At 34.7% G+C, this 8205-nt stretch overlaps 1 long non-coding RNA gene across 1 annotated transcript; it reads right to left on the bottom strand.

Annotated features, from left to right (window-relative positions):
• Positions 1-5514: 5514 nt before the first annotated feature.
• On the bottom strand, positions 5515-7441 carry LOC148783126 (uncharacterized). The gene is made up of 2 exons (XR_016049304.1): positions 6376-7441; positions 5515-6050 (listed from the first exon to the last, which is right to left on the bottom strand). It is a non-coding gene; the product is annotated as an uncharacterized LOC148783126 (long non-coding RNA).
• Positions 7442-8205: the final 764 nt, after the last annotated feature.

The raw sequence follows: 8205 nt of genomic DNA, 5'->3' as shown, positions 1-8205 counted from the left end.
ATTGTATGAGCTGCAACATGCTCCAAAAATATGGCATAATAAATTCGGCAATATAATATTGTTGAATGGATTAAAGAGAAATGATGCAAGTAAACATTTGTATAATAAGGAAATTAATTCGATGTGTGCCGTAATTTGTCTGTATGTTAATAATATATTAATATTTGGCCGTAGCTTAGAAATTGTGTAGGAAAGCAGAAAGTTCATTAGCTCTAACTTTGATATGAAGAATCTACGAGGGGTAATGTGATACTTGGTATCGAGCTAGTGAGAAAGGGTGATGCTTTGATCTAAACCCAATCTCAATATATAGAAAAGATGTTCAATAAATATGAGTATAGTGATTCAAAGCCATCACTCACACCAATGGATCTTAATATAAAAATGAAAAACAAAAAAAGATGTATTTCTCAAATTAAGTATGTGAAAATAATTGTTAACTATATACAACAAGCTGTATAAGGCCGGATATTACATATATTGTAGGTACACTTAATAGATATCCTAGTTGCCCAAGTAATAAGCATTGAGATATAATCTCTCGAGTCTTGAGATATCTAAAGGGAACTATTAATTATGGTATATTTTATACTGGTTATATGTGATGTTGGAAGAATAGTGATGTGGGTTGGAGAACAGAACTTAGAGTCATTATCCATAATCAAATGAATATTTAGGTGGTAGAGTGGTATTATAGGATTCAAAGAAACAAACATGCATTTCTCCATCTACTATCGAGTTAGAGATCATTGCACTAGATTCTATTTGTGAATAAGCATAACGGTTAAGGAGTTTACTTCATGGGATTCCATATTGAACCAAACCAACACTGGCGATCACAATCGATTGTGATAATCATACAACTGTTGCTCGAGCAAATAACAATGCAAACAACTGTTGCTCGAGCAAATAACAATGCAAACAACTGTTGCTCGAGCAAATAACAACGCATACAACGACAAAGCTGGACATATTGCACGCAGAAATGACCCCATTCAAATGTTGATAATAGTGTTTTAAAGAACAGAATAGTGACCTGGATCGGCCATCCCAAAAACCAGGTCAGATTGACGAATCGGTGATCCAAATCAAAGAATCGGCCAAGTTGGCCCATTTTGACCTCTAAAATTTTCAAGAAAATACTAAAATTATATAAAAATGTAGATTTTTTATTTTAAAAAATGGTGGTGTTGAATGATGGTTTTTCATTATTTTAGCAAAAATGGGTAAATACTAAAATCCTATCTTATTTTCAAGTGTTTGTCACAATCAACAATTGTTGGCCTTTTTATTGAAGAAACATCTTATTCAATGCAGTGCATAAATAGTTTCTGGTAAATCCCTTTATTTTTTCTATCAATTTTGCTTTGCTATTTTCTTTTTTAATATATATATATATATAGCAATGATTTCATACAACAATTGCATTATACTATAATGCAACACCCATTTTAGAAAACCATATGTTGTCATTTGTATGACCCAAAATTTGGCACGCACATTCTCTTCATCTCAATTATCAATCCCCCAAAAAAAAGAAGTTCAATTGAACCCTAGATATAGTCAAAATGAGTCCCTTCTAAAAATGAGTCTGGACCAATAATTTGGTGAATTTCAAGATCTTAACTTTTATAAACTCAAAATCATTTTTTCTTTTTTTAACATTGTTCATCTAATGATAATAAAGTCATCCAAAAAAGATTGAAAATGAAAAAAATCATTCTAAGGCTTAGATCTAAGCATCTCACCAAAATGAACGGCCTGCATTAATTGGGCTAAAAAATACTTTCTAGGTTGTGTTTTCAATTATTATTATTGTTTTGTGACTGTTCATTGGAATGAAAAGAGTGTATATTTCAAAATTCAGATCAAACAAATGGCCATAACATGGTTTTTGAAGGTTGTTCCATTATGCATGAAAGCATTGCTCATATATATATATATATATATATATATATATATATATATATATATATATATATGAAGATGCTAGGTTGAGCCCACTAGCTCACAGGAAAAAATGAGCCCAATGGCCCATATTGAATCTCGGCCGATCTGACGATCACGGATATATAGTAGTGTTTGAATTTTAATTTTTTTATAAATAAATATATATATATATATATATTATTTTTATTTTTTAAAAAAAATGAAAATCGTATGTCAGTGGGGATCTTGGCCTCTACCCTTTGAGTGATAATGGAATCAGAGACCTCACCATAGGGCTTGGCAATTCTACCGGAAAGGCCCCATGCTCTTAATTATGTTTATGTTTTATACTTATAAAGTACATTAGTTTATCTTGTCCATTTCATTAACGATGTTTTTTCTAACTTCCATAATTATCTAGAACCTTTTCAAGTTGAACAACTAAGGTTTTAGCTTTTTAGGAAAAAAATCAAATAATTTTTTGGACTTTTTAGAAACAATTGTTTTCTTTCATTATATTTTTGGGCTTTTCAAACTTGGTGAAAAAATGTGTTAACTTGCATCGATCATTTATTTCAGGTTTTACATCTTTGGAATAATTACTAGAATGCTAGTGAATTGGGTTAAGTTTACATGGTTATAAATACTGTGAAGGTGTGAGGAGTTAAAACGAGGAAGCGGTATGAGTCCCCCGGTAGGTAGAAGTGGGATGGCCACACGGCTGCCCTTTTTAAAACAAAAAAGAAATTAAAAAAATTAGAACTTTAAAAAAAAAAAAAAATTAAAAAAATTAGAACTAAAAAATATAAAACGTGAAAAAGTAGATCCGCCATACCAAAAATAAAAGTGGATTCGCCATATTGGTGTTGCTTCTAGGGGGTACATGGCATGTTCTCAATATATTATGGGAACTAGATGGGCTAGGGTAAAAATTCTTGGATCGAGCGACTTTGATCCGAATCGGCGATTTTTTAAAACACTAGTTGATAAAGGATGGCGGGTTAAGTCTACAATTTGTAAGATCAAAGATAGGTGGAGCAGTAAGTTCATAATTTGCGAGATCAAAAGATACGTTGGCCAATCCATTTACATAAGGCTCTGGAAAGAGAAGATTTCTGCCCGGTGTCAAATAGCATGGGGCTAGAGTACATAGTGGGAACCCAATCTAAGCTTTCTTTACCTCAAGAAGTCGATATTCAATATGGTTTAGTTGAATCACTAGATACATTTAATTAATCGATAAACACTCATTCTCAAAGAATTCATACAGTGGATAAGTCTAATGAAGGGCATGCAGGATAGGAGGTTGAGCTATGCTTTTAATGGAGTCCATATGATTGATATCAGTTCGAGTGTTATAAACAAAACATTCTTGATAGGCTCACATATATGATATGAGTGTGCAAGGAAGGTCGCTTCCTATGGGATTGGACTAGTACCTAGAGCGTTCATGAAATAGGGATATAAGCAATGTAAAGAGTCATCAGAGAATGTATATCATTTGTGTATTATGCTACCATATGTTAGAAAAGATCCTTGATTCAAAGTTATATGCTTTCATGAAGTTTGATGTACTTTGTAGTGCTTATACTTAGTGAAGGTTCAAATAATAAATTCAAATATGTATTGAAAGATACTTCAATGATATGCAAATAATAAATGTTTCCTATAATTTTTATATTATTTTGAAATAAGAGGAGAAAATTGTTGTATTTTTGCTTTGGAAAAGTACCTTATGTCATTTCATAACAATAACTATCTTGTTTCATAGTATTTTCAAAGTATAAAGCCTTGAACAATGATGGATTATTTCTCCTACATTAAAGATGTGGAAGAAGGAAACGTCGTTTAAATACGTGAACATCATATTTACTTGTATTTTAATAACCAAAAGGAGAAAAAGTTTATGTGAAGCATGTGTAACATAAAAACGTGGCAAACATGCATGTGCAAGAGAAGAAGAGTGCTTGATGGCTCACTTTAGAGTACACATATGGGTCAGGCTCGTGGCTCGTCTATCTTTTTGCTAGAATGGATATCCCGCCAGTAGATTATTGTCCTAGTGGGTGGCGTGTTTCAAAGTATTGTGCCCCACCGCTAAAGATGTTCTAGCTCCAGTGGTTTGGTGCTTCCAGTAATGATGTTCTATCTTTACCGTTATTTCACCAGAACGCAATAAGACACCTTATGACACGTCATAAATTTGGCAGATATTTTCTCGGAACCCGAAAGATCAGATATCCTGCTGCATGTCATTGCAATAGGTGTGCTGCACTCCCTCGAAGATTTCATGAAACGCAAATCTTAACGTGACAAGGCCTTTTATGTCTTTATATATAACGACATGTTTCTTCTTTTAATGAAAGTTTACGTACCAAGTACTCTCACTTTCTTTCTATCAAATAGAAGCAACCCTAATACGCTCCAACTTGCAATATTTGTATAGGCAAAGCTAATTTCGTCAATCCTCTACTCTCCTGCATCCTTAGGACAATTTTGGCTGATAAATATTTGGATGCACATTGACGTTTATCCGTAGTGAGGAAATGTTATCGTGAAAAAGGGATTTTTATTGTGCCTGCCATAACCTTCCTAGTTTCTTTTATCCTTTATCTTTGCCCGGTTTCAGCCACCACTTCTTACATCTAAAGTGCAAGATGCACATCATTATCTTTCAACTATGTATTCTTCATTGCAAGGCATCCTAATCCCGATTAAGAACATTTTCTTAAAAAACAATCGAGGTACTAGAGAGAAATAAAATATATCAAAACAGTCCAAATAAGAGTATTTTTTTTAAATTTTTTGAGGAAGTACTGGAGAGAGATAAAAAATATTGAAACAGTCCGAATAAAAGCATTCTTTAAAATTTTTTAAGAGGTACTAGAGAGATAAAACCCCAGATGATATTTTTCCCTTTGATTTCCTTTTTGCTTTTCTGAAAGATGCATAGAAAATTGACTTCGTCGACAAACCTAATTGCTTCTGCCGAAACGACACTAACACTACTCTCCGTGGCTTCCTAGGAACCTCTTCCCCATTAAATAAAATATAGAAAAGTGACTTTCAATATTTATTTCGTGCTCTTCTAGGCAAAAAGGGTGAGAGTCCAACTCACATTTAGAATCAACATGATCCATTGCTTCTAAACAATAGAGGTGGAAAGAGGAAAAGTATAGAATGAGGTCACATTAATCTTGACCATAAGATGTAAAATTGGATGGCTGCAATTATTCCATTGATCAAGTTTAAACTTCAAAAAAAATTTTCTCGAACTATCGGATAGTTATAAATAATTGTGATCACATTGTATCAAAAGTAAATAGTCCTATTGTATACAATCTCAATTTTTACAAATAAAGTTGAAACTTTATACAAACCACACCCACTTATAAATGTTATGATGGCGAATGGGATCTTAATAACTATTTAATAATTTTTGTAAAGTACTGTGGAACTCGTTAATGATAGTTTCCCTTATAACACAAGTATATGCATGTATATATTTTGATGGATTTTGTAGTGCATTGCAGCACCTATCGAAGAACACAGGGACACTTGTTTTCTATACCTTTCCTAAAGCAATGCACAACAACACTACTAATCAGCATGTTTATATCTTAAAATGGTAATGAACATTCTATTGAAAGAGTTACAATGGGATAGTTCTAGAGGGGGAATAAGAGGCGGTGATGGGATGAGGCGGTGACAAATTACTCTTTCAACAACAGCTAGCCATCACCACCACCGCCACCATCCTCAACACTCACGACCTCGGCTGCAAACATCACCACCACCACCACCATTAGCATCACCAGCCTTCCAACTAGTAACAGCTAGCCACCACCACCACCCATCACCACTGATTTCACCACCAATCTACTTCACGCACGGGTTTATTCATAGCTGCTGCTGAGTCACCTCCACCAACACCATCATCTTGGCTGCCAATGCCACTTTGGTTCTTCGGAGTCGCCAACTTCCTGGGGGCTGCTTCCCCCATTTCTACTGTTCTTCTTTCTTTATAATTACTATCCTTCCTTCCTTTATTGTTTTCTTTCTTCTTCTCTCTATGGTGTTTCTGCCGTCCTGCTTAATCAGTGTACACCTGAGCACCCAGCCTGTGGGATGCCTCTAGTAGCTTAGCTTTATTGTAAAAATAAAAATCGAAATAAATGGCTACATTTATCAACTTAGTGGAAAATCAAACTATCAAATTTCACATCGGATGGAAAGGATGGTTGAAAGTAATTGTGATCTCCTTGTGTATCAAAAGTAAATGGTCTAATTGTATAGAATTCCTTTTAGATTTCAATACAAGAAACAACATAACTTAATTGGCAACACAGGAAACACCAGAACTCATTTGTTAGGTTGAGAAACAATAGAGAATGACAAAGAAAAACCAAAACAAAATCCAGTAACAAAGAATGAGAGAGAGAGTACCTTCATCTTTTTTTTTATTTTTCTACGACGAGAGGGACCTTCATCCTGTGCATTTTCTATGTTCTGAAATTGCAAACAACCTATAACCTCAAAATTCTAAACAGTGACATGAGAAGCGACTAAAACCTTAAAATACTAAAGAGAGGGAGATGAGAAGAGAGAGAAACGATAGAGTATTTCAAAGAAACACCAAAGCAAAATCCAGTGACAAAGAAACAAACTAAATGAAGTGGGGGTATTTTCTTCTTGCGCAAGAGCTCTCTTTCTACCAGTCATGGTCTCCCTCACTCTCTCTCTCTTCCAGTTATGAAATAGAGAAGCGCAGAGACAGGTGGAAAGCTCAGCACGTGTGACAACCAGGTACTATATTCGTGTCTGCATGCAAAGACACCTATCGTCCCTCGTGTCGTCGTTTCCTCTATTCTACATAATGGCCAGAGGAGTAAGCCACTGCAGAGGGGAAAGCCATTACACGCCATGGCTAGTCGTGCAGTTCGCAAATCATATCCCAACCCTGTCCTTCCTCGAAGGAGCAGAACATCTATGGTGTCTGTCACAACTGTGTCTAAGTCCTCTCAGGTATCAACCCTCTCTCTCTCTCCGCCGACCTGTGTAATGTCTAAGAGCTGTGTCTCCCCTGCAAATTTTTTTATGAAATTCCTCTCTCTCAAACAAGCAGACATGCCCGAAATCCAAGGGTTCATTGTACATGCAGGCGCGGGACACCGACCTCTCAGAGAAGGGAAAAGAGCCTGCCGACTCCGCATCACAGAAGGCAAAAAAGATGGCTTCCGACCTCTCAGAGAAGGGGAAGGAGTCCATGAAGATTCCTACCGAGCTCTCAGAGAGGGGGAAGGAGTCGATGAAGAGCGCATCAGAGAAGGGCAAAGGGTTAAAGAAGGTGAGAGATGCATTGGAAACGGCAAAGGAAAACGATAAAGGAGAGCGCGCAAGGGGCCAAAGACGTTGTCAAAGCTGAGACCAAAAAGAAACTCAGAGCGACACCACCAGATCCTATATTTCAAGCGACAGAGGAAGCTTTTCTCCGATCCCTGGATAATAGGGATCAGGACTGATTCACTTGTAACATCTTATGCCCCGCCTTTTTCTCCCTTTTTTTTTTTCTCTCATCTAAATTTTAGACCGGAATTCCTGTTTTTTTAACTTTTATTTTTTTTCAGATGTAAATTTTTGGTTGGAATTCCTGTTTTTTTTTTATTTTTTATGTTTTTTATGTTTTTTTTAAGAAAAAATGCGAAACTTATATCAGCCACTAAGAATACCCGGGATGAATGTCTATTTATCTTTCTCTTGACCTATTTTCTATTTTCTCATTTACTTTTATTTTTAGTGCAAGACGGTCATGAGTAATTCTAATCATTTTGATAAATTTGGTGGATGCATTTATTTTGGGTGCGGTTTGTATTGTGCCGAGGCTTTAAATAATCAAAGTAAATGGCATCTTCAAATAGTTTCGAAAATTGTGGTTTCAATATTGAAAATCTTTATGATAGTTTTAAAATATATTTTTATTTTTAAGTATAAAATTTAAAGTTTAAAAAATAGTATATTAAAACTTGAAAATTTTGAAAATTTACAGTCCAAAAATGCATTACAAAATGTACTATTTTGAAACTTGAAATCTATTTTTTTTTATGACCATGTATTTTGACGTCCATATGATCAAGTTGAAGCTATTTGAGCATCAAAACAACATCTTTTAGTGAAATTTTTGAAGTGGACTCTAGTTTGATTATCTTGGGCTTGAGATAAATTTTTTCCTTGGATAAATTAGGTGGATTTGTTTATTTTTTAGAAAACAATCAAATT

Source organism: Amborella trichopoda, chromosome 2 (assembly GCF_054954075.1).
Source record: "Amborella trichopoda isolate Santa Cruz 75 chromosome 2, AtrichopodaSantaCruz75HAP2 v2.0, whole genome shotgun sequence".
Taxonomy (NCBI): Eukaryota; Viridiplantae; Streptophyta; class Magnoliopsida; order Amborellales; family Amborellaceae; genus Amborella; species Amborella trichopoda.
The sequence above is the reverse complement of the archived record's forward strand: the minus strand, read 5'-3'. Positions and strand labels throughout refer to the sequence as shown.